The sequence below is a fragment of the Chionomys nivalis genome, chromosome 9, assembly GCF_950005125.1.
Source record: "Chionomys nivalis chromosome 9, mChiNiv1.1, whole genome shotgun sequence".
Classification (NCBI taxonomy): Eukaryota; Metazoa; Chordata; class Mammalia; order Rodentia; family Cricetidae; genus Chionomys; species Chionomys nivalis.
The window spans coordinates 70,391,488-70,419,332 of NC_080094.1; the positions used below are offsets into that span (position 1 = coordinate 70,391,488).

Genomic DNA, 27,845 nt, shown 5'->3' on the forward strand with positions numbered 1-27,845 from the left:
CAGGTCAGGTGCCCAGTCAGCTGTAAGCAAAGAGCCAGGGTTATGTCCTACAAACCTGGTCCCTGGATTGACCGTTTGGTAGGAGCTCTTGTTGATCAGGGAGCCTGATCAGGGAACAGAGGCAGGACTCCCTAAAGGAACCTGCCCCAAACTAGAACTGGCCATCCCCTAAGATACCATCTGGCAGCCATCACTGAGAGGGCAGTCCTCTGGAAACTGCCCCCCACCCCGGGAAGGGCATCTCCCACTCAGACAGCAGGTGAGAGTGCACATCCTTGAACCCCCTGCCGACTGACTAGACTGCCCCCAGACACTTCCCACCCCTCACCACACTAGTTCCTAAATACCACTGCTAGGCCCCAGAAGAGATCTCTGACCAAGGCCCAGTTAACTTAGTGTCATGCTCAGCTCAGCTCAGCAGACAATCAACACTTGTAAATTGAATTGCATGGCCTTAGCTCAGGTGCTGCTCATGTGGCTCTCAGCCACACATTTGCATGGATGAGAAGACTGATGAGCCTCTCCGTAGAGTCTCCTTGAAACAAAATTGGTTTCAGGTGAAAACGATGCTTCGGAGGCTCTGTCTGACCTTCCGGCTCTAAGAAGTTAGTGTCCTGGGAACTGAATGGGCTCCCGGTGGCTTACGTGAACTCTTACAGAATTCTAGGTGGCGGTGAATACTGAAGTGTATGCGTTTCTAAAAAGGGGGATTTAGGAAATTAACTTCTAAGAGAAACAGATTCTCTTAGAAGATGTTGAGTTGCTTTGATTCTGTAAGTTTCCAAAAGAGGGAAATTTCGAGAAGGTGGAATTTGTCCTCAGAGGTCAAACCCGCACTTGAGTTAGAGCCATCCTATTATAAATCTAGAACATCCTATGATAAATCTAGAGACTAATTGTTTTGTCCTTGCTCAAACTCTTGTAAGTGATGGAAGGAGGCCATCCAGTGTACTTTACATAAATTAACCCTGGCCTCACCTTCCTCTCCCTCATCTCTTCTTTGGGTCTAAACTCTCCTCCACCCTCACATAAATGAAGGAGAGAAAAAAAGGGGGGGGGGAATGTACCAAACAAGAGAAGAGGAGTAGTGTTGGACTGGAAATTTTGAGAAGGTGTAAATATTCTGGAACTCGAGTGACTCACTTTGAACTAGTCTGTAACTCGTCGTGAGGACCATGTGCAATGTGTCTGAACATGGGTTGGAAAGCATCGGAAGAATTTGCTATGGAAACCATTCGTTTCCCAGTTCGGTTTGATCCAGCTCCTGCTACCCACTGAGTTAATTTGTGTTGTCGTGTGTTCAATGACACAACTTCTTACCAAGGAGAAGGAAAGGAATTCTGCAGTTTGTAATTCCCACATGGAGTTGCTGTTATCGTTGTTTGTTGCTTGTGGTTTGGAGGGTATGGAAGTGTTTCCACACGTGCTTTGACTCTGGGTGGGAAAAACCCAGACCGGGATGCTCTCAAACCACTTTGGATGCACTGGGCAAAGTACTGAACAGGAGCTTTGAATGTAGCTGTTGTTATTTCAATGCTTTGCTTTCTAATTAACTTTGTACGTCCTTTGCCTCTGCCGGGAACAGAGTGTTCATACGCTGTTAGAATTTTTTATTGTAAAATAAAATGACAAAGGCTTTCATACCCCAAAACCTGCCTGCATCTCATTCCGTTTCCTCCAGATGGTGTAAGAGCATCTCTTTCACAACCATCTACACAATAGTGCCTTCTGGGGGTTAACACTACAGAGCAGTGGCAGCCCTCAAGCCCCTTGCGATCTCAGATGCCATATCTGCTTGGGCATGGGATCATGGGCAAGAAATAAATACTGACTTTTGTATGATTCCCATGTCCTCGGAAGCAATTTGAGGCTCCAGCCAGAAACCAGCGCTGTTAGGGTGTGCTTTCCAGAACGTAAAGAAATCCCAGTGAGGTCAAGGGCTCCTGATGAATCCACAGAGAACTGAGGGCAATGGTCTTGGGAGATGAGCTTCCAATAATTATGTTATCCCACCCTGTGCTATACACAGTAGCCATGAAGCCTGCCTTGTGTGAGCCCTACCTAGAGACTCAGGGTTCCTGCCAGCTCTGCCCTCTGCCTTTTAATTGGCTGGGAGACTCAACCCAGGGGTTACAGACTCATAGGTGGACCAGCCCCGAGAATGTGACTTAGTCCATGAACAAGGCCCACCATTTTCTCCCACTAGAAAATGCCAAGACACGATGTTATCAGCTCATGTCTAAACAGGATGGTCAAGACCCAGATGAGCCGTGATGGGCTAATTCAAAGCGAAGAGGTAAGAAAACAGAAAAATGAGTAAGAAGTAGCCTTGAGATAAGGGGATTAGAGCAGAGGTAAGGAAACCCAACAGACAAGCAAATCAACCTTGAATGTTTCTGGGGTGTCCATGGGCCTAATGATCACAAACCTTTGCCATTCAAACTCAGGCAGCCTGTCTGAGCTGCTTTTCACTGCCCCACCCTCAACTTGCTGAAATCCTCTTCAGGTCTTTACAAAAATACTCAAAGGCTCAGGGGGCAATTTTAACTCCTCCTCCTGCTACTCTGCAAAGAGGACTAAATTACATTTCCATAACTGAGCCCAAAGCCCCTGTCACATAACACTGAAAAGAATTAAATGTAAAGATCCTACAAAATGCTTGCAATGAGGTGTTCCGTGGGACAGCAGCTACTGCAGATACTAAACCCATCCAGAAACCCCGGTGGTGAAGGATTTCCCTTTTCCTTCTTCCTGGATGCTGGTGGCTCTTGACTCTTTGGGACAAATGAAAGGAGCAAACGAAAGGAAATAGTGGTGCCTATTTCTGCCCAAGGAATGACTGTAGACAGTCTCGGAGCTAGAAAAGGCATGTGTATGCCCAAATCCTCCTGGCAGAGCACGGTCAGCAAGCATTCCAAGCTTCTGTGTATTTCATTTCTGTTGCTGTGGTTAAATACCCCAGCAAAAGCAGGCTGTGGGGAGAAAGGACTTATTTTGGCTCACAGTTCCAGAGGGGTACAGTCCATCATGGCAGGGTAGAAGTGGTAAGAGAAGCATGAGGCTAGCCCATCGCATTATGTCAGCAGACTTAGAGCCATCATAAAAAGCCTTAAAGCTCACCCCCAATGACATACTTCCTCCAGGCAAGCTCCATCTCCTTATGAATCCATAATTTTCCCAAACAGTGCCATCATCTGGGGACCAAGTGCTCCAACATATGAACTTATGAAGGACACCTCACATTCCGACTGTAACACTGTATACTTGGGCTGGAGAGATGGCTTAGCAGTTAAGATCACTGGCTGCTGCTCTTCCAGAGGTCCTGAGTTCAATTCCCAGCACCCACATAGCAGGGGGCAACTATCTGCAAAATGTTCATAGATGTTAGAAACCAAATGTGTGTGTGTGTCCCACATCCAAGTTCACCTTAGCACCTGAGCCCTGATGTGAGGGGATTTGGAGGTTACATCATTGAAGATAATTATGTCCAGATGCCTCTTAAATGAAGAAAGCTCCCAGACAGCAAACCTGCAGGTGCTCTGGTCTTGGACTTCTCAGATCAGATGTGAGGAATAAAGGCTTGCCATCTTTAAGCTACCCACTGTAGCCCAAACAGAACAAGACAGTAGTAGGAAGCAAGGCTCTACATCTCTCCAGGACTACGTGAAGGACAGATTACGGTCAATACTGGGCAATTTGTTTTGTCAACATCTTGACAAAAGTTAACATTTACACAAGCACAAAACCAAACTTCTACAGAGACCACATGACTCACTGGAACAGAAATAAAGTTTGGCTCGCACGACAGTTTTAGTGCTACCCTGTCATCCAAGGGCCTTTGCTGCATAGAAGGAGTCTGCTTATGCCCCTCCCTCACTCCATAGCCTAGCCTTCAACCTTGGGACAGGGGCCTTTCGAGGACACTAAAGTCTGTAGAAGCCATGCCCTTTGAGGCTGTAAGATGCCTGTGATAGCAATGCCCACTGAAACCCAGGGTCTTCCAGCAGCTGGGTGCCAAGCTGGGATTTGGGGAGATGACACAAGAGGCTGGTTGTAAGCTCACAGGGAAGCCCATTGTGTAAGTCAAATTTGTGGCTTCCAGAGAAAGAACTGGGTAATCTTAAGACTTATTAAGTCTTAACTCTGCCAGATCGCCCATGTTGCCATGTGTATTAATGTCTAGGGGACTTGGAAACTGGGAGTTTCTTTCTCTTTAAGGTTTTGTCTCTCACAGGGGTAGGTTCCAAATTAATCTTCCTGGTGACTGTTTTAGAAGGGGTTTTGGTAAAAGCAGAACTGATGGCTAACAGCAGAAACCAACAACAAGTGAGCAGACATTAGATTAGGAGGGCCATAGGGCTGTCTTTCCACCAGGGTCATTCATGTGTGGCTATGGCTTTCCTCACACTGACCATTAATCTTTTATTATTTGACTAAAACTCTCCATGAGGTACCTTCCATGTGGCCAGTCTTCTAGTTCTCCTTCAGTTGAGCAAACATTTCCTGAGTGCTAAGTCAGACACTGATGTCCAGGTGACATTGATGCCCAAGTGACAGGGCTCCACGGTGAGGAGGTCGCAGCTTCTACCCCTCACATAGTCAAGGAAGATTGGCCCTGGAGACACAAAGCCCAACAGAAAAAGGGTTTGCCCATTTTCTACCTCATGAGAACCAGTCAAATGAAAACCAAAATTTACCTCTGTCTGCAGATGTGTAGGTTTGGAACAGGATTTTTATTGCTGTAGTTCTGTCTGATGGTATCACAAAGTTCACCTTCCAAAATATCGTTAGCTAATTAGGAAGACATCAGGAGGATGCCCAGGGAGAGAGAACAAATTGCCAAATGCCAAGAATCTGCAAGCCCAAGTTTCAGAGCTCTAACCTGGTGAAATCAGAGAAGGAATAAGACTCTTGAGGGCTGTCTAATACAATCTACATGAAGATTCTATCAGTAATGATAGAATTCATGGGTTGAGCCACAACACACAGCTGCCAGTTTGAAGTACCCATATTAATGATATGCCAATCAAAATTCATTGGCTATTGTATGGTGTGGTGGTTTGAATGAGAATGACCCCCCATACGGTCATATATTTGGTTGCTTAGTCTTAAGCTAGTGGACCTATTTGGGAAGGATTAGGAGGTGTGTCCTTGTTGGAGGAGGTGTGTCACTGAATATGGGCTTTGTGGTTTCAAAAGCCCACACCAGGTCCAGTGTCTCTCTTTTCCGCCTACAACTTGCAAAACAGATGTAAGCTCTTATTCGCTGCTCCAACGTCTCTTCTTCCTACCATGCTCCCTTCCATGATGGTCATGGCTAACCCTCTGAAACTCTCAGCAAGCCTCCAGTTAAATGCTTCCTTTTATAAGTTGCCTTTGTCATGGTGTCTCTTCACAGCAATTGAGGAATAACTATGACATATAGGTTTGAGTCTGTGTTCGGTCTCTGAATTATACTCTGTGCAGCAAGTCTAAGCAGATAAGTTACTCCATCTTTCCGATACTATCATTCTTTATTGCATTAGTGTGTTTAGCTTTCTGGAAATTGTGTTTGTTTTTATTTTCTTGACAAATTTACATATGAAATAAAGCAATCCTCCCCATGGTAATTTTCCTTCCGAAGTGTCGGCAGAGATTTGTGCTTCCAGACTCTCTTCTCTCATTTCTCTAGTCTCCACAGGAAAATATTTTATTATTTTTTTCTTTTTTTGGTTTTTCGAGACAGGGTTTCTCTGTAGCTTTGGTGCCCGTCCCGGAACTAGCTCTTGTAGACCAGGCTGGCCTCGAACTCCCAGAGATCCGCCTGCCTCTGCCTCCCGAGTGCTGGGATTAAAGGCGTGCGCCACCACCGCCCGGCAGGAAAATATTTTAACGAGCATTCGTGAGATCCTCAGAGTATCAAGCATGGCCATTGGATGGAGTAGTGTAATTTGCTGTTTTAAAAATGATAGAATGTTGCATGAGTTCTAATTTGTCTTAATAATAAAAACCAGAAGCCCAACATTGGGATAAATACTGAAAGATCTAAGAGATAAAGAAAGTCACAGCCAGCTCTTACTTTGCTAACTCCTCAGCAGAAAAGGGCTGGCCTCTTGTCTCCTCCGGCTTTATATTCCTCTCTCCACCCAGCCATATCACTTCATGTCTGGCTGTACAAACCTACAGACCTCCATGGTTAACTAGTGGCTAGCTATGCCTTCTGATCTTCAGGCAAGCTTTATTTGTTATAGTACAAATAAGATACCATAATAGAAACCAGGACTGGAAATATGGCTCAGTGGCTAAAAGCACTGACTGCTCTCCCAGAGGACCTAAGTTTGATTCCCAGGACTCACATGGCAGCTAACTACTGTCTGTAACTCCAGTTCCAGTGGTCCAGTGCCCTCTTCTGACCTCTGTGGGTGCCAGGCATGCTCATGGTGCTCAGACCCTCATAAAATTAAAAATAAACCTTAAAGGAGGAAGAAAAGATAGAATCCCAGGCTCTGAGTTGGAAGGATTGGGTGGAATATTACTCGTCTTTATATTCCAAAGTTGGCATAGGGTAAGACTCAACCTATGTATATGGAAGTGCTTACCTGATCAGAGGTTAAACAGAAAGAGGGCTTCAAAAAGTCTAGCTCCTCAAACGAGGGGGACTGGGCTAGACTGATGGTATGTCAGCTAGGAGTGCTTGCTGCCCTTGCAGAAGACCCAAGCACAGTTCCCAGCATCCATAGGAGGGGGCTCACAACTGCTGGTAACTCTGGCTCCAGGGATCCAAAGCCTTCTTCTGGCCTCGGTAAGTACCTGCATATATGTGTCACACCCACAGAGAGAGGCACACACATACACATAAATATAAATAAGTAATAGATAAAATGAGAGGAAGTAAGGTGGAGTGGAGAGGTTGAGAAGGATGGAGAGGTTTTTAATATAATTCAGTATTTGGGTGGAAATCAGTGTCAGCACTCTAGGGTGCTGAGGGGAGGTTGCAGCTTTACTGAAGTTCTTTCTACTTAATTTAGAGCTTAGCATTGTTCTGATTTAAAATTACACATGAGGTGAGGGGCCAACAAAATCTTTTCAGTTGGGGTCCTCAAGGGGTTTTCCTCTAGCTCTGATTCTGTTTTGTGGCCAGCATGATTACATGTGATGTGGATCCCTGCTGTGATACCCAGTTTTCATTACTGCAACAAAATGCCTGATATAATAATTTACAAGAGAAAAGCTCATTTTCAATCCTGGCTTCAAAGATTCCAGGCTATTATCAATTGATCATATTGCTTGGGCCCTGGTGAGGCAGGGACCCCATGGTGGAACCAAGCTATTCACCTCATGGCTAGACATAGGATAAACAGGAGAGACAGGCTCCCATCACGCCCTTCTCTGAAATGTGCCCAATGTCCTAAAACCCTTGAGCCCACCTCTTAAAGTTTCCTCTGACCTTAACACACTGCCTAAGGAGACATTCCAGACCTGAACCATAGCACCCACGTCAGAATCTGGAACCTTCCGGGCCCAGGTTTAAACTTTGCCTTTGTCACATTCTAGCTCTGTGACTTTTGGCCACTTGCATCCTGTCTCTGAGCCTTGTCTCCACTGAGAAGCTTCCTACAGAAGAGGACATAATAGAGAGGGAGATAGAATACACAGCTTACAGCTAACTTCCTGGCAAACTGTAAGCATGGTGCTTACCACTATTCACACAACTCTTGCAAGAATACCTTCAACAGTGGTGTGTTGACAGAGGTTTCTGTCCTGCCCGGTTCCTGTGGCCATTTAGTCCCAAATAAACACACACAGAGGTCTACATACAATATAAATGTATTGGCCTAGTAGCTCAGGCTTCTTATTAACTCTTATAACTTATATTAGCCCATAATTCTTGTCTATGTTAGCCATGTAGCTTGATACCTTTTTCAGCGAGGCATTAACATCTTGCTTCCTCTGAGGCTGGGTCATGACTGCAGACTGAGCTTTTCTCTCCCAGAATTCTCATTGCCCCACCTCTACTTCCTGCCTGGCTACTGGCCAATCAATGTTTTATTAAAATACAATTGACAGGGTAAAAACCATTGTCCCATAGCACTTCCCCCCTTTTAAAAAAAAAACAACAACAAAAATCAAAAAACAAGAACTCTGAATCTAATATCCTTTGTTTAGCTTTTCTCCTGACTCTTATCCATAACAACTTGTAACCAACATTCTAAACAAAGAAAAATATTCATAGTGCATTTTTGGGGGGAATGCAAAAGGATCCTTGGGCCTTTAAAGATCAGATCAGCACCCATGGATGATTCATTGCATACAATGAATGTTGAGACACTTGACTATGGAACTGAAGCTTGGATAGGAGAAGCAATTTCCAGTGGTAAGAGGAGACATCAAAATACCAAATGTTTTAATTGTGGTAGAATGGGACATCTGAGAATTAATTGTAGACAAGGGATTCCTAGGAATAATGTCTCCTCTGGGAATGTCAGGAATAGGAGGACTCAGCCTTCAGATATATGTAGGAGGTATGGCAAAGGCCAACATTGGACCAATGAATGTAGGTCAATGAAAGATAGACAATCAGAAAATGCCATTGGTGCCTCTTGCAGGCCCCCATGATGAACATGGTCCAGTCATTCCCAGTTACTGTGGAGAATGTGTCTCACCAGAAAAAATTTTAAAAATCCAGTGCTTACTGTGAAAAAATAATACTGGTCTGGATGATGGAATAAATGTGGAGAATGAGTCAAAAACTCAAGTAGGACATAGGGAGTGTATATTCTGGCAGAATTCTATAAATGACCAAAGACCAAAGCTAAGAGTGTATATAAATGTTCAGTTCCTAAGGATTGGAGCCCTATCTCAGGTAAAACAAAGCATGAGATGGGTTGAGTGCCTAGGGCCAGAAGGACGGAGAGGAAGACTGAGGCCATATGTAGCTATCATTGCAGTGAATTTGTGGGGTCATAAACTATTGCAGCAATGGAATACCCAGATTAACATTCCTGCAGCCCCCAAAAAACTTATGTTTCTGGGGAAAATATTAGAAGATATTATAGATGACAGTCACCAGCCATTTGGGCTGTACAAGAACACAAAGCAATTGATAAGTCTTCAGAGGTACTAACAGCCCTGCCTTTAAAATAATTAACTGAGAAGCCAATATTGGTTAAATAGTGGCCTCTAGCTGAAGAAAAGCTGTAGGACCGGGTGGGACAGAAAACCTCAGTCAACAGAATGGCACCCACGTAGACAACTGCACCCACCCACACAAGCCTGCAAGAGCTTGGGAAGTAATTCTAGACAGAAAAGAATACAGTTAAGCACAGCTTATAGATAGCAGCGTTTTCTCAGGTGTGCTCTGTTTGCTAGAGGCAAATGCATCTCATTTAAGAGAGGTTTCCTGACTCAGCTTCAGCTACAAAACCTTGCAGCTCTTTTAAGAGGTCCTCTACAAAACACTTAAATGGTGTTGATGAAAAGCTGACCACATGCTTTTTGGTGGTGGCAGAGACCTTAAAACACCTTAGAGTTGTGGCAATAAACATGGCTCTGGCTGGTACCTCCACCATGAGGCTGGAATCTCAAAAAGCTAAGGAATGGACTAGATCCAGCCATCAAAGCCACAGCTTTAATCCTAGTCATATTGAATAGCAAATTAAAGACTTGTATAGTCAGAAAAAGAGAGATATACAGTAAAGATAGATCAAAGGCAAAGAAAACCTCTACATGGTTTACAGTGTGTTTAAAAATATGTGTAAGCTTGGAAGACAAAAGAAAAGAATGAAGTCCTTAAAATAAGAAAGAGAGTAGTTGGGTGTGGTGGAAAACACCTTTAATCCCAGCACTTGGGAGGCAGAGGCAGGCAGATCTCTGTGAGTTCAAGGACAGCCTGGTCTACAGAGTGAATTATAGGACAGCTAAAGATACACAGAGAAACCAAGTCTCAAAAAAAATTAAAAATAAAAATAAAAGAGATAGAGTTTAAAATAAAGTCACATAAAGATGGAAAATACACAGAGAGTCTGGATACTATATGTTATTATGTTCTCTTTGAATTGTTTGAATGCTGAGAAAGGAGCAACAGCTGCTGAAAGATATTTGTTTATAAGTACTACTGAATTAATCCAAGATAGGTATTTTGAAAATACCTTAACTTTAAAATTGAAGTCAAAAGATATGTTACTTTGGAGAAGAGGTTTTGCTTTTGTTTCCACAGGAAATGAGAGGCTGTGGATTCATTCTGGGTTAAGAAAAAACAGGTTTGATCAAGGAAGACCACCTGAAAAATCTTCGATAGGAGTGGATGGCCCAGATATCTGAGTTCTACATCCAGAACAGATTCAAGCTGCTGTCTGAGATGATGAAGCCTCACAGGACCACTCCAGTCAGGACTTGATCATAATTCTAAATTTTCTTTAGGTCCCCATAAGATTATCAGTGTCCCAAATCAGCAGGAAGTAGCCCGGAAAACTACTCCCACATTCCCAAAATAATGGATTACGGATGTTTGCCTTTGTTTAGAATGTTGGTTAGAAGACGTTATGGATAATAGTATGAACAAAAAGCTAAACAAAGGAGATTCATTTCAGAGTTCTTGTTTAAAAAGGGGGAGAGTGCTATGGGACAATCGTCTTTTATCCTGTCACTTGCATTATTTTTAATAAAATGCTGACTGGTTAGTAGCCAGGAAGGAAGTATAGGTGGGGCAATCAGGCAGGAAGTAGAGGTGGGGCAACGAGAATTCTGGAAAAAGAGAAGTTTAAGTCTGCAGTCATGACCCAGCCTCAGAGAAAGCAAAATGTGACTGCCTCACCAAAAAGGTACCAAGCCAGGGGGCTAACTCAGACAAGAATTATGGGCTAATGTAAGTTAAAAAAATTAGTAAATAAGAAGCCTGAGCTAATGGGCCAATCAGTTTATATTTACTGTAGACCTCTGTGTGATTCTTTGGGACTTAACAGCTCCAGGTCTGGGCAGGACAGAAAACCTTAGTCAACAGTGAGGACTTCCTTATCTTGCCAGAGCTGGGTCACTCATGTACTCAGCTTCACTGACCCATCCTCTGTGGAAATCTCTTTTGTCCACCAGAGCAGAGTGTGAGCTCAAGACCCTGGGGAGAGATGGAGGTACTGTACTGGAAAACCCTGCACCACTCACTACAGTGGGGAGCAAGGGATCGGATACAGATCTCCCCAGCAGCCCTATAATCTTCTACCACCCCTGGGAGTCATTCTTCTGTGCACTCAACTCCCCAGGGCGCTCCAGCAACCTCATGAAACAGCTGGCTTTGGTGCTGCGTCAACAGCTCTGGTACGGCATCAGGCACAGTTGCTGTGCTCAAAGAGCACAGCTCACAGTCCCAGGGTCATGTGGCAAGTCAGTGGAAAATAAGATACTATTTGGGAGCACTCCGTGGGCCTTCCCACATTCCCTGCTCAGGGTTTGCGTGTTAGGATTTGTTTTGTTTATATGATGAATCTCTGACAGCCACAGGGGAAAGATTTTTTTTTTTTTTTTTTTTTGGCTCATAGTTCCATGGGCTTCAGTCCATGGTCAGCTGGTTCTCTTGCTGTGAGCATCAGGAAAGGGTGAACAGCTTGGTTCCTGCAGACAATCAGAGGGAAATGGGCAGAAAAGGGTCAGGGCAAGATATCCTTTAAAGTCAACACACACACACACATACATACACACACACACACGTCCCTATCACAGGTCTACCCTTCTTCTCAAATACTCTGTTCGAAATTCAAGTCCATCAGTGGTTAAATCAGTGCTGAAAGCAGAGACCTCATGACCCAGTCACTTCCCCTAAACTAACCTTTTTTTTTTTTTTTTTTTTTGGTTTTTCGAGACAGGGTTTCTCTGTGGTTTTGGAGCCTGTCCTGGAACTAGCTCTTGTAGACCAGGCTGGTCTTGAATTCACAGAGATCCGCCTGCCTCTGCCTCCCAAGTGCTGGGATTAAAGGCGTGCGCCACCACCGCCCGGCCTAAACTAACCTTTAAACATTGTTCGTATCAGGGACTCAAGACCTCAGTGCATATGTGTGTTAGAGGATACTGCATAGCCAAACCATAATACTCAGTGCAGTTGACAGTAGAATTCACTCACCATAGAACTGAGGGAACTCTTGCCCATCCACACTTTGGAGTCCAGACTTGGTGGTATCATTTATTCATGAAAACATTCTCCATCTTTGTTGGTTTGATACAGGCTGAGGAAAACGTTAGAGTTTGAAATCAGTCTCCAATAAATTAACTGTAAGTTTAAGAACCAAGGCTTTAGGGTGTCTTGGCTCCACCACAGATGTGTGCTTCTTGGTGTGGGGGGCGGGGGAGGGTGTAACCTAGGGTTTGAATATACCTAATTCTTGGGTATGGGTGGGAAATATGAATGAGATGACTCTTTTAATTTGTTTGGGGTTTGGAGGGACAGAGCCTCACTATGTAGCCCTGACTGGACTGGAACTTTCTGTGTATACCAGACTGACCTTAAAATTATAGCCAACCCCATGTCTCTACCTCTCCAGTTGGTCATTACTATGTGACAACACTCCTGGCTTCTCTTTCCTTTTTGCAATAGGCTCTTATAAGTGTCCAGGCTGGTCTTGAACTAGCTCTGTAGCCCAGTCTGACCTGGGGTATGTGATCCCCCTGCTTCTCAGGCAGTTGGGATCCTAGGTGTGCACCACCAGGTCTGGCACCATGATATTCTGCTGCAGCAGCCCCAGCAGAGTCATGCAGGGATACCAGTCAATGAGTCTGGCCCAGTTTCATTCTTTGCAACCTGGACGTTCACCTTGAAACCAAATCTAAAAAGAGCACATTTCCAGCAGGGGCAAGTAGAATACTCCCGCGGCAGGCAGCCATCTTCAGCCTCAGGGAGAAACTGCACCTGAGTTTATTTTTGCACTACATGCTTTCAATTGATGCCACGTTTCTGTGTCCCCCAAAGGTTTCTTCTGGATCTTCTTCTAGATGATAATGAGCAGGCAGGGCGCTCGTGTGTGTGTGTGTGTGTGTGTGTGTGTGTGTGTGTGTGTGTGTGTGTGTTGTGGTTGCACGGACTGGGGAGTGTCACACATCTGAATCTATGCTGCCATCTAGTGGCCACTATGAAAAAGTAGCATTTGTATTAAAAACTCAGAAACCTGAGACAATAATGAGCTTGGGCAGCACTTGCAGACACTATCTCAGTTAACTGGCAAGTCTGTCATAGTGCATGTTTTCCATATGAGAAAATAACAGAAAGAAGAACACGTGAATAAACAAGTAGGGGAAGGAAAGATGTGTTTTGTGTCTGCTTTAAGTGCCATGTTAAGGGTCCTAAGGGAACTCAGAGCAGGGACACCTAAGCCAGACTGGAAGAAAGCATCAGGAGAGACTTCCTGAAGGAAATGGCATCCCGCTGCTGGGAGAGACGGCAGCTATTGTGGCTTCGCTCCTCTGTCCTTGCTCAGTGCCCTGGGATGAAGGGCTTGTGTGATTCATAATTTGAGGATTGATAAACTGGACATTTCATCCTCTTTAAAGAGCTGAGAACTCACAAACAATGCTCTTGGAGCCCATGTAGCTCTTGCAGCTGAGTTATGGGGAAGTTAGCTTCAAGAGGCCACAGAGTCCAGCAGCAAGATGAGAGGTGAAGTTGCCTGCATCTTTGCTAGTTTCTGGGCAGAGGCAAATCTGAGAGGTCCAGAAGGGAACATGGGGTGTTTTGTCTCCCAGGACTCATTTTAGGACCAGTGACTCTTCTGCTTCACGTGGCACTGGGGGCTGCAACAATGGACCCCTGACCACCCTTTTCCCAACACAGACAAACCCAGGGAAGGGATGCTGACCAAGCCCAGGCAACCTCATAAGAAATGGCTATGGATCACCATCTCTAACTTCAAGCTCTACTATAAAGCTATAGGAATAAAAATAGCATGGTATTGCCGGGCGGTGGTGGCGCACGCCTTTAATCCCAGCACTTGGGAGGCAGAGGCAGGCGGATCTCTGTGAGTTCGAGACCAGCCTGGTCTACAAGAGCTAGTTCCAGGACAGGCTCCAAAGCCACAGAGAAACCCTGTCTCGAAAAAAACCAAAAAAAAAAAAAAAAGCATGGTATTGGCATAAAAACAGACAGGTGGATCAATGGAATTGAATCAAAGACAATGGCATAAATCCACACACCTGTGAACACCTGATGTTACAATGGAAAAGAGAAAGCATCAACAAATGGTGCTGGCATAACTGGATGATGTCAAGTAGAATGCAAACAGATCGATAGCTATCACCCTGCACAAAACTCACGTCCAAGTGGATCAAAGACCTCAACATAAATTCAGTTACACTGAAGCTGATAGAAGAGAAAGTGGGAAGTAGCCTTGAATGCATTAGCACAGGAGACCACTTACTGATTATAACTTCAGTGGCACAGACACTGGGAGTGACAATTAATAAATGGGACCTCTTGAAATAAAAAACTTCTGTAAGGCAAAGACATGGTCAACAAGACAAATGGCAGCATAAAGAATAGGAAAAGAGGGGCTGGAGAGATGGCTAAGTGGTTAAGAGCACTGCCTGCTCTTCCAAAGGTCCTGAGTTCAATTCCCAGCAACCACATGGTGGCTCACAACCATCAGTAATGAGATCTGATGCCCTCTTCTGACCTGCAAGCACATATGCAGGCAGAATACTATATACATAAACAAATAAAAAAAGAATAGGAAAAGATCTTTACATACCCCACATCAGACAGAGAACTGATCTCTAACATATATAAAGTACTTAAGAAACTAGATATAAAAATATCAAATAATCTAATTTTTAAAATGGGGTACAGATTTAAACAGAATTCTCAACATAAGAATCTCAAGTGGCCGAGATACACTTAAGGAATTGTTCAACATCCTTAGCCATCAGTGAAATGCAAATCATAACGATTCTGAGATACCTTCTTATCTCACAGTGACAGCCTATGAGAGGATGTGGAGTAAGGGGAACACTCCTCTACCGCTGTTAGACTGCAAACTTGTACAACCACTTTGAAAATCAATATGGTAGTCTCTCAGTGCCAAGGTCCTTTGTGGTCCATCCCCAAGGCCTTCAGGGTTCAGACTGGACACTGCAGCAAGTGAAAGGGACCTTTTTCTTAGGGTGTCTGGAGGCAAATGAACTCTCTCACACATGTGCTGTTCTGAATCAGTCTTTATTCTTCTGATTCTATTCTAATCCTCCTGTCCCAATTCTAATTCCTCCTAGCTTCTTCTCTTTCTAGACTCCAACCTTTCTTACAGGAGGCTTGGAGTGATAATAAAAAAATTACAAGAGTTACCTCTCATTGGTCAAAAGCACATTCCTAGGGTAAGCAGATAAGGAGCTGAGCCAGTTACCATGGTAACATAAGGATTTCAAGGTTTCAGGAGTAAGACTGTGATCAGACCAGGGTGGGGGGCGGGGAGGCCCGGTAACAAACTTTGAGGCATAGGTCTATTGTTAGTACACTTGGCAAGCAAAGAATTGGCATGCTTTTCTTACCGTGCTTTGTGTTGCAATGTTGGTCAGACATCTGCAACTCTGGCCTTGTGCATAGCTGTAATGTTTAAAACTTATGATCTATTTACAAAAAGTCTTTAGTCCAGTTTGAATAGATCTAGTTATGAAACATGTCCTAGTATATTTTCTATATATCAAAATTATATAGCTAAATGAAAGACATCTTCGTGACCCTCCACAGATAAATGTGCCTGTAAGATTGAGATGTAATCATGAGATTGCATATGCACATTATATGAAAATGCATGGTACTGGGGAGATATCACAAATGTTATTGCTCAAGTGAAATCACAGATGAAAGCAACGGTTTTCAGAGTCAGTGGCCCTGCAGCCCCTGCCTACCTGGGTTCTTTCATCTAAGAATAATTTCTTTGGTGGGTTGACATCTGAATTCTCAATTGCTATAAGCTGTAATTACATCACAGCTCACAATAGCTTGTAATAAATGCTCCTGACATCTCAGAAAATTGGGAATCAATCTACCTCAAGGCCGAGTTATACCAGTGTTAGGCATATACCCAAAAAAATGCTCAATCATACCACAAGGGCACTTGCTCAACTATGCTCAAAGCAGCATTCATTATTCATAATAACCAGAACCAGAAACAACCTAGATGCCTCTCAACTAAAGAAAATGTGATACATTTACACAATAAAGTATTGCTCAGTGGGGGAAAAAAAAAACAATGACATCATGAAATTTGCAGACAAACTAGAAAAAAATTATCCTGAGTGAAGTAACCCAGACCCAGGAAGATAAACATGTTATGTACTCACTCACAAGTGGATATAAGTGGATAGTAGCTGTAAAGTAAAGGACAGCCAAGTTACAATTCACAGTACCAGAGAGGCTAGGTAACAAGGAGGGCCCAAAGAGGGACCTGTGGATTTCCCTGGGAGGGGAAAATAGAAGAGATCTCCTGGGTAAACTGGGGGCAGTAGGGGATGTAAGGGATCAGGTTGGGCAGGTTGGGGAATGGGACAGAGGAGGGAGAGTAATGAAAGAGATATCTTGATGAGAGGGGCATTTTGGAGTTAGGGAGAAACCTGGTACCAGGGAAACTCTCAGGAATCCACAGAATAACCTCAGCTAAGACTCCTAGCAACAGTGGAGAGGGAGCCTGAACTGGCCTTCTCCTGTAATCAGATTGGTGCCTACCCTGATTGTCATCAGAAATACTCTATCCAGTAACTGATGGAAGCAGATGTAGAGATCCACGGCAAGCACTAGGTGGAGCTCTGGGAGTCCAGTCAAAGAGACGGGGGAGGGATTGCAGGAGCCAGGGTGTCAAGGTCATGACAGGGGAACCCTCAGGGACAGCTGACCTGAGCTCCTTCTAGCTCACAGACCAACAGCTAGAGAGTCTGCGTGGGACTGACCTGTGCGTGTGTGTGACCGTTGTGTAGCTTGGTCTTTTTGTGAAGTTCCCAGCAGTGAGATCAGAACCTGTTCCAGGCACTTAGCTGGATTTTGGGAACCTATTGCCCCTGATAGGTTTCCTTGCTCAGCCTTGATGCAGGGGTGCAAGGGGAGGAGCTTGGTCCTGCCTCAACTTGCTGTGCCTTGCTTTGTTAACTCCTATGGGAGGCCTGCCCCTTTCTGAATGGAAATGGAGGGGTGGGTAGGTGGGAGGAGGGGGAGGGAAATGAGAGGTGAGGAGGGAGGGAAACTGTGGTCAGTATGTAAAATAAATAGAAAAAAAATAATTTAATAAAAAAGAAAGGAAGGAAGAGAGAGAAAGAGAGGAAGGAAGGAATGGAGCTGAGTTTTACAGTGACGGTTCTTCGTTCTTTTCCCTACGTGTTCCGAGGACTCCCTTGTAAGTTTTTTCAGGTTTCTTTCTACAGCTTGTTACCAAAAACCTGTACTATCACCCATAATGCTATTTAAGGAAGCGATTTCCTAACCGCATGGAGGACAAGTGATTGTGCAGCTTCGTGCCATGGATTTTCCAGATTCTTATATAATCATGCTCCCTCCAGGTGATGTGGCCATATCACCTTGGATGTGCTGACACCTGGAATGGATGGACAAAAGGACTGGCCAACAATCAACAACGCTATCTTTGAGAAGCCACCTACAGAGAGGGAGAGCCCTGGGCCCTGTCTGTTGGATGTGTTAGGAAAGAATTTCTTTCCCCCAGCTGCCTCCCAGGTACACCGGGCTCCTTGTCCCCATTTGTGAAGCTGAACTCTAGGGTTAGGTAAAGTCATTGTTTCTTCCTCCCTATGTCTCAGCATCCCACAAGCTCAGAGCTCTTAGACTCATCACTGCCTGTTCTAGCAACGCAACACTGAGGGCCACGTCCTACAAGGGCTAGAGAGCCCAGAGGTGGGTGCCCCAATGTGGGCAGCTTCACGGCTGTCATCATACAGGTTGCCCCAGCTCTGTCCGGCCAGCAATCACTCTGTGACAGATAAGGAAGCAGGCTCAGAGAGGTTAGATAACATTGCCAAGGTAACATACCTGCTTTGTGATATCCCTGAAGGGAAAAGGTCAAAGTGCCCTAAGACCTGACAGCATGTTCACCTGCAGTGGAGCAGTGGAATTAAAAACGTAAATCAGTCTCTCTCTCTCTCTCTCTCTCTCTCTCTCTCTCTCTCTCTCTCTCTCTCTCTCTCTCTGTCACACACACACACAAATACACACACACACACACACACCATTCCCAGTAGCCAGGTCTCACAGGTGTTGCATCTTCCTGATTCCATTGCCACCAGGGAAGCACACAAATGACTAGGATAATAAGGCGATGAGAGATTCCCTCTTACACTGGAGGACTCTGTTGCCATGACCGTATAAGTAGTCAGCTTCACGTCCTAGTGGGTTTCATCTTCTGTCTTGCTCAGAACCGTCACCTTTGGAAGACAAAGGCCTTTGGCCTCTGTGTACAGATTCCTGCCTCTGCCTCACCCTTGACCTTGCTTTCCCTAAAGCAGAATTTGTTAATCTGCTCAGGTTCCAGGACATCCCTCCACCCTCCTTACGAGGTTGGTCACAGCAGAATTCAGTAGCCCTGTGCTGTCCTTCTGCTCCTTGTGTCTATAGCTGGGCTGGCCCAGGTCAGGCTGCCTTCCCTGTGGGCAGGACCAGCTGCTTCCTTCATGCCTTCTCCAGAACTGAGGGGACAAATAAAGCTGGAGGAAGCAGCTAGCTGCAGCTTGACCTTGATTGCCCCAAGCAGCTGTCCCTGTAGCTCAACTGCAGATAGGCTGTGTTTTTATTCCCCACTTAGCTGGGTATAGGCTAGTAAGTGTTTAGCCACCTTCTCTTCGGGGAAGAGGAAGACAGCCCTGCATTGGCACATATGCCCGTTTCCACAGTGTAAACAGTCTCACTGGGCATCATCAGAAGAGGTGCAATTAAGCAGTATTTCCACCCTACAGACACAACAAGAGATTATCTCAAGAGCATAGGTAATAGCAAAATAATTAGGAAGTGCAGAATTGTCAACGTATATTGTTGATTTTTAAGATTTATTTATTTTATGCATATCTGTGAGTGATTGCATCTATATGTGTGCATCAAATGCCTGCTATGCCCAAAGAGGTCAGAAGAGGGCATCAGACCCCCTGGAATTGCAGTTACAGATGGTTGAAACTGATGTTAGAAACTGAGCCTGGGTCCTCTGCAAGGGCAGCAAATACTCCTAACAACTGAGCTGTCTCTCAGCCCCATGTGTTACATTAGTTTTAAGTATAGCTCAATTGTAAATTTTTTTTTGGGGGGGGTTGTTAATATTATTGGAAAGAGCCTCGCAGTACTTAGGCAGACTTGGTGTTGAAAGCCTGAAAAGATGCTCTCTGACCAGCTCCAGCATAGCAAATATGGCTCTGGCAGGCCTTGCCCTTCTCCCCCATTCCCTCTGCCTTGCTAAAAACCATTACATTGCATTCCTAAAACTAGTCTCCAAGTTCTATTCCTTTGTTTGTCCAATCTCTCCTTCTGAGGCTGACTACCAAGGTCCAGCTATCAAAGTATTGCAGTCCAGCAATCAAAAGCCCCTTTGGACCACCTAATGAATATGCCCAATTAAAATTAAATACCTCATCCCAACACAGGGTTCCCCCTTGTACCTTTATAAACTGCTATTTTCCTATGGGTCACATCTATCTCCTCTCTATCTAGAGGCAGTTCTTTGTCCACTCTCCTTCCCACTCTCCCTTGTCCCTTCTTCCCTTCTCCTTCTTCCTCTTCCTCTACCTCTTGTCTTTCTCCCTCTGGAGCAGATAAATCTTCTCTGTACTGAGAACTTGGTCTTGGGGTGTATAATGGATTAAATAAAAATGCTGCAGGATCCCCTGCCCCAAGTGGCTGCAGTGGGCAGCAGGCCATGAGACCACACCACCGGTCCCCAAGCCAGGACAGGTCCTGAGAGCAGCCAGTCCCAGGCCTGTATGGCACAGTTCCCTGAATGGCTGCAGTGGGCCACGAGTCCCAGGCAGGAAGCCCCATGGTGGGTGAGAGACCTTGATGGGACAGCTAGTTCCATGAGGAGAGACAGATAGATGGGCACACCATGAGACCACACTGCAGGTCTCCGAAGGTGGCTCGTACCGGGCAGGGAGCCAGGCAGTTTGCAAGAGACAGAAACATGGATAGGCACACCAAGCAGAGTGAGGTTGGATATTTATTTAGTGGGTTATGGAAGGAAAAAGGGCAAGAGCTGAAAGGGAGAGAGAAGGAGAGAGAGAGAGAGAGAGAGAGAGAAGGGAGAGACAGAAGGGGGAAGGGGAGAAGTGGGGAGAGAATGGAGCAAGGCAGAAGCTGCCTCTTAGGGGAGAGACAGAAAAGGAAGAGACTCAGGTTGGAAGCTGAAGATCAACTTGCCTTGGCAGATGGGGGAGGGAGTGCATGGTTTGTCTCTTAAAGGGACAGGACAGATAATTACAGGGTATCCTGAGTCTACTTTGAGGTTTTCTACTCCTATGCCCACAGTTGACTCTTGTCTACACCTGCCCTGACCAAGGGAGTTACTTCTACCACAACCCTTTCATCTGTCAGACATCTTCTTTGGAGAAACAGCCTCTTCCATTCTGTCTTGTCACCAAGAAGCAATCACATGATCTCATGTCATGGGGTGCACAGGTGTGTAACAGCAGAATACTGTCAGCCCTGTCCTCACTTGGGGACAAGGGTAAGTTGTGGGGGAAGGAATTCAGGCAACTCTAGAGTCTGTCAGTATTTGCACTGAAACATCCCTGCTCCATTCTTCTCCCACCCTGGTCTCCCTGCAGGGATACTATGATAAGACTGTCTGTGGCCCTAGATAAGGGCCACACCTTCTACCCCCACCCCCCCACCCCCACCCCCAACCTCCCGCACACAATCCTCTCTGTTGCCACATCTCCCCTTCATACCTGAAAGGCCTTGGATTTGAAAGAACTAGTGGAGTTTCCCACAAGCAGGCCACACCTTTCTAAACACTGTCCTTGTTCACTGGGGCAAAAGCACAGCACTTGGAGTATCTCCTACACAACACATATTTACTTCTCACACTTGTGGAGACAGGAAAATCCATGGTCAAGATCGTGGCACATTACCTATTTCATGAGGGATTGCTGACTGAGTTTTTTCATTGTGTCCTCACATGAGAAAGATGTGAGGGAGTTTTTGGGGGTTGCTTTTCTGGTTTTGTTTTGTTATTTATTTATGAGAGGGGTGAGAGAGAATAGGAATATGGGTGTGCATTGCCACAGGGAGTGTGTAGTGGTCAAAAGACAACTTTTGGAAATCAGTTCTCTTCCTTAATGGGTTCAAAGGATCAAACTTGGGTCATCCAGCTGTGTGGCAAAAGCTGCTACCCAGAGTCATTTTGCCAGCCCTGAGATCTCAGATAAGGGCCCTAACCCTATTAAAAGAGCCCACTTTCATGACTTAATCCCCTCCCCAAGTTTCCACCTCTTAAGAAAGGGCTGCATTTCAGCAAATTAATCTAGAAAGGAACAAAGATTCAGTCCCTTAATTAAGCTCTCTTACATTCTCTTGAGGAGTTTTGGGGATGGCTCAATTTGTAAAGCTTTTACTGCACAAATGTGGAAAGCTGAGTCCAGTCCCCAGAACCCTCAGTTGAAAAGACAGTTTTGTTGCCTACCTTTGCAATCTCCAACCCAGGAGCTGGTTGGCAGCCCTTCTACCTAATCCAGAGACCCAGGTCAATGAGAGATCTTGTCTCAAAAAAAAAATTAAAAGGTGAAGGAAACGCCATCTAACTGCCAAAGGAGATTACTGCAACATTACTGGTAGGTGATTCACAGATTAATAGAAACAGATTAGTTTAAGATGTAAGAGTTAGTTAATAAGAAGCTTGAGCAAACAGACCAAGTAGTGTTGTAATTAATATAGTTTTCTGTGATATTCAGGTCTGAGTAGCCAAAAAACCAACTAGCAGTCTCTGTCTACAGAATGGCGTGTCAACGTGGGTCAACTACATCCACATTAAACCTGAAAGAACTTGGGAAGGAATTCTAGACACAAAAAAATCAGAATTAAGTACAGTTTCTTGGTAGCAGCATATTTTCAGATAAGCTCTGTTTGCTAGCAGCAAACAGAGGCATGGCTCCTTTAAAAGATTTCATGACTCAGCTTTAGTGGCAAAAACTCCATGGCTTTTTAAAGAGAAGGCTTCCTGGTTCATGCTGGCAGCATGAACTCTGGCTCTTTTGGGAGGTTCTGCTCTCAAATGGGGTTTGTGAACAGCACATTAGTAGTTGCTTAATGGTGACATAGACTTGCTGCATCCCTGGAGCTGGGGCAGTGAGCATGGCTCACAGAGCTGGCAGTGAATGTACCTCCACTATGTTGGACTAGGCAGGGTCAAAAAGCAAAGCAGCCTTAGTTAGTCCTATGGTGTGGAAAGCATTTCTGTGTATGTGTTGCTTTTATTGGTTAATGAATAAAGAAACTTCTTTAGCCTGTGATAAGGTAGAAGTAGAGCTAGGCAGGGAAAACTAAACTATTGGGAGAAAAAAAGGTGGAGTTAGCAAGATGCCACAGAGCCGCCAGAGGAGAAAGATGCAAGCCACCAGCTGGAACCTTGCCAGTAGGCCACAAGCCTCATGGTAAAATATAAAATAATAGAAATGGGTTAAATTAAGATATAAGAGATAGCCCATAAGTAGCTAGAGCTAATAAACCAAGCAGTGATTTAATTAATACAATTTCTGTGTGGTTATTTTTGGGGCTGAGCAGCTGGGAACAAACAAGCAGCTCTCTTACAACAGTCCTAGCCAAACTGCTTAGCATTTTAAGAAGCGCTCCTGGTCAGAAAACAATTACAGATGCACAATAAAGAAAGATTTAGACAGATATAAGTCTCTGAGTGGGTCATAGTGTGTTTTAAAAATATACATAGGCTTGAGAGAGAGAGGAAAAAGAGTATAGACAGAAAAAGAAGTACAGACAGTGATAGATTAAAGATGTAAAGATAATAAAATAAATACTAAAAAGTAATAGAGTAAAAGAAAACAAGCCAGGCATTGGTGGCGCACGCCTTTAATCCCAGCACTCGGGAGGCAGAGGCAGGCGGATCTCTGTGAGTTCGAGACCAGCCTGGTCTACAAAGGGAGTTCCAGGACAGGCTCCAAAACCACAGAGAAACCCTGTCTCGAAAAACCAAAAAAAGAAAAGAAAACAAGCCATATAAAGATGGAAAATACACAGAGTCTGGATTATATATATTGTGTTTTCTTTGAATTTTTTGACTGTAGAGAGATATTTGATTCTGGGGACTGCTAAGCTAAACCAACATATATATTTTAAAGGTATCTTGATTTCAAAACTTGAATTTAAGGATATGTTACTTTGGAAAAGAGGTTCTGATTTTGTTTCCACAGAAGATGAGAAACTGTGGATTCCTTTCCAGATTAATGTAGTTTGATAGAACAAGACCATTGAAAGGTCTCCATAAACCCTAAAAGTACTTTGCCCAATAGACAGCAGGAAGAAGTTTGAAGAAAACAACACCCAAATTCTCAAAATGGTAGATTATAAATGTTTGGTTTCATTTAAAGGAAGATATGATATAGAAATGAGTACTTTGCATTGGTATGAATCTTGGCTATTGATACATGTTTAAGTTGATTTTGTTATATTGTGTATATGTATTTCTGTTCTTGTTTAAGGTATTATATGTTTGTGAAGTTCATTTAAAAATGTAATGTATAGTTAAGAAATAAAGATTAATAGATACTCATCTATAATAGTCAAACTGTAGTCATAGGTTTTCTAGATGTATAAAGATATATTTCAGATGGATAGGTATTCTTCAAATCTTTCAAAGATGTACAGAATATGGCATTTAAAATGTTTTAAGAACTTAGACTTTTCTCGACAGTGAGACATGTCTACTTCTGGCAGCACCAATTACTTCAGAGAGGTTGATGGGCATTGAAGAAACTCATTATGGAAATTGCCTTCAATGTGACAAGGCTAGCCATTTGGGCAAGAAACTGATCTTGCCTGGACTTCTTGATGGTATGCTATATGAACTGACATGCAGGACCCACAGAAAAATGACTGCTGAACATGCCAAAAGAAGGTGACACAGTACTTCAGGGTTCTTTCTCCACCAAAGAAACTGTCAGACATTCTGGATGGACACAGAAGAAAGTGACTGACAAAATGCCAATACAGGCAGAACAGATCTTCAAATTTCCTGCTTCATGGAAACTCTCCTGGATATTATGGGCCTGTAGGATGGAGATGGATGCCCCAAAGTTATAGAAGAACTTCTTTTAGTGACTGTTCAGGCAGTGAGATGTTTCTGTCAATTCTAAAACTTTGGAAGTTGCTTACAATGCACTTCCTGTTTATGTAGATAATATAATATATCCTTCTGGGGTCTTTGATGGAGTGGAAGAATAGATAGCTATAATTATAGTTATAATTGCAAACCTTCAGAGGTACCAATGCTCCTCTTCAAAGTAACCAATGTGGGTGAAACAATAGCCTTTAACAAAGGGAAACTGCAGGCTTTAGAAAAGCTGGTACAGGAGCAACTAGATGCTCACCAGATCGAAGAATCAACCAGCCCTTGGAATTCTCTTGTATTTGTTGTTAAAAAGAAATCTGGAAACTGGAGAATGGTGACAAATCTAAGAGTGTGGAGAAGTTAATTCAACCAATGGGCCATCTACAATCTGGAATTCCTTTGCCTTCCTTATTACCTAAAGAATGGTCTCTTATAGTTGTTGATTTAAAAGATCGTTTCTTCACTATTCCTTTACAAGAAAAAGACAGAAAAAAAATTGCCTTCACAGTATCTACTTACAATAATTCTCAGTCTACTAAGAGATATCAATGGAGGGTCATCCCAAAGGGAATGCTAAATAGCCCCACCCTTCACCAATATTTTGTAAGTCAGCCATTGGAAATAATATGTAAACAATTTCCTAAATCTATAGTTTACCATTACATTGATGATATTTTGCTATCTGACTCAAATGTAGATACCTTAGAAGAATGTTTGAAGAAATAAAGTTTTACCTAAATGGGGTTAACAAATTGCTCCTGAAAAAAATACAAAGATGAGATTCTATCAATTACCTAGGTTATAAAATAGGTTTATAGAAAATTAGAACACAAAAAGTTCAAATTAGAAGAGATCAATTGCATACTCTTAATGACTTTCAAAGATTGCTAGGAGATACTTCCAATCTATGACCCACTTCTGGAATAACACCTGATCTAATGATTCATTTAAACAAAACCTTAGATGATGACAAAGACTTAAATAATCCCAGGGAATGAATAGCTGTAACTGAGAAAGAATTGACTTTGATTGCAGAGAAATCACAGGGGGCACATACGAACAAATCTTAACTTCATTCTAGTCACACTAACCTCAAAAATTTCCCCTACTGGAATTCTAATGCAGAGGGATGATATTATCTTAGAATGGATCTTTTTTACCATATAAACTGAGTAAAAAATTAAAAACTTATGTGGAAAAGTTCTCTGAATTAATTATAAAAGGAAAATTGAGACTTCATCAACTGGCAGGAATAGACCCAGCAGAGATTATAGTGCCTTTCACTACTGATGAAATTAAAAAATTATGGGAAGACAATTAACCCTCACAAAGAACTAGTGCTAATTTTTAGGAGAGGTTAATAACAATTATCCTCAAAATCATAAAATTAACCTTATAAAGAGAGTTACTTGGATCCTTCCCCTCATTGTATGTGACACACCAATAACTGAAGCCCTTACATTCTATATTGATGCAAATAAATCAGGAAAAGCAGGTTACAAATCAGAAGATTTAATTAAAATGGAGCAAAGCCCTTATTTTCTGTCCAAAAGTCAAATTATATGCTATTCTTGTGGTACTAAGGGATATTAAAGAACCTCTCAATATAGTTACTGATAGGCAATATGCAGAAAGAGTTGTTTTGCATATTGAAACTGCTGAATTTATACCAGCTGATACAGAATTCACTTCAATATTTATTCAGGTTCAAGATATAATCAGTAATAGGCTTTGTCCCATATACATAACACCCAATCCCATGGGGGTCTGCCAGGTCCTCTAGCACAAGGTAATGCAGAAATTGATCAATTATTGATTGGGAATGTGCTGAAGAACTTAGAATTTTATAAAAAAAAAAAAAAACCAAAACAACAACAACAAAAAACATCATGTCAAATAGCAAAGGTTTAAAAAAAAAAAAAAGAGCTTTTGGATTGTCCCGCCTGGCTGTCTGTGCTGGGAAAGGTTGCTGGTCTCTGCTTGTCTTGTATTTTCCTGCCAGTCTGTCAGCTCTTCCTTGTTCTTAGGGCCCCAAGGGAGATGTGGGTGCCTCTGGAGATCAAGGCATCCCTGGACCACCAGGTCCCCAGGGCATCAGGGGCTACCCAGGACCTAAGGGAGAGATGGGTCCTTGTCGATATAAAGGCATGGTGGGCTCCATCAGAGCTGCTGGGCCACTGGGTGAAGAAGGTCCAAGGGGGCCACCAGGCTGAACTGGTGAGAAGGGGGATGTGGGGAGCCAAGGTGCTCAAGGACCCCAGGGGATAACAGACCCCAAGGGAAAAACGGGTCCTCCAGGCATTAACGGCAAGGACAGGACCTGGGCATACCTGGCATAAAGGGCAGCGCAGGACAGGTGGGGTGGCCAGGAAGCCCAGGCCACCAGGGCCTAGCAGATGTGCCAGCTCAGCCTGGGACAAAAGGAGGCCCTGGAGATAAGGGTGAACCAGGCCAGCAGGGCTTCCCTGGAATCTCCAGTCCTCCTGGGAAAGAAGGGGAGCCAGGGTCTCGAGGCGAAATTGGTCCACAGGGCATATGGGAAAGAAGGGTGATCAGGGTGAGGGGACTGTTAGGGCAGCCAGGCCCTCAAGGACGACTGGGCCCCAAGGGAGAACAGGGCCCCCCAGGAATTCCAGGACCCCAAGGCTTGCCAAGCATCAAAGGAGATAAGGATTCCCCAAGGGAAGACAGGGCCCTGAGGTGGAGTGGGTGACCGGGGGTAGCCGGCCTCCTGGGTGAGAAAGGGGAGAAGGGCCAGTTGGGAGAGCAGGGACCCAAGAGACAGCAAGTTCATGAAGAACCAGGATACCCTGGCCCCAGCGGGGATGTGGGTGCCCCAGGAGTGCAGGGCTATCCCGGGCTTCCCAGACTCTGAGGACCGGTGGGAGATCGAGGTGTGCTGGGACAACCTGGGAGGCAAGGAGTAGTGGGCGGAGTTGCCAGTGACCAGCATATCGTCGATGTGGTACTGAAGATGACTCAAGAGCAACTGGCAGAGGTGGCTGTGAATGTTAAGCGAGAAGCCCTAGGTGCAACCAGAATGGTGGGTCCTTCAGGACCTCCTGTGTCCCCTGGATATCCAGGTAAACAGGGACCCCATGGGCATCCTGGTCCTGAGGCATTCCTGGCATCGTGGGAGCAGGGGGTCAGATTGGCAACACTGGGCCCAAGGGAAAGCCTGGAGAGAAAGGTGACTAAGGAGAAATGGGACGTGGGCACCCCGAGACACCCGGACCCCCAGGGATCCCTGGTCTTCCTGGCGGCCTAGTCAGGCAATCAGTGGCAAGGATGGAGACCGAGAATCCCCAGGGGCTCCAGGAGAGGCTGGTCGACCCGGCAGCCCAGGCCCAGTGGGGTTGCCTGGTTTCTGTGAGCCTGCCACCTGCCTGGGGGCTTCAGCCTACGCCTCTGCTTGTCTCACAGAGCCTGGGTCCATCAAGGGGCCATGAGCAACCAGCCAGGACAGAGTCTATCAGCATCCTGGGTCCCCTCTGAGTGGACATGCACCCCAGCCCCAGCCCAGGAGGCTAGATTTCTCAGGACCTTGTCTGGAACCCAGAGGTCCTGAAGACAAGCCCA

General features: G+C 44.5%; 1 pseudogene; it reads left to right on the forward strand.

Moving 5' to 3' along the window:
• Window positions 1–2,248: 2,248 nt before the first annotated feature.
• On the forward strand, window positions 2,249–27,715 carry LOC130881025 (collagen alpha-2(IX) chain-like; annotated as a pseudogene).
• The last annotated feature ends 130 nt before the right edge of the window (window positions 27,716–27,845 follow it).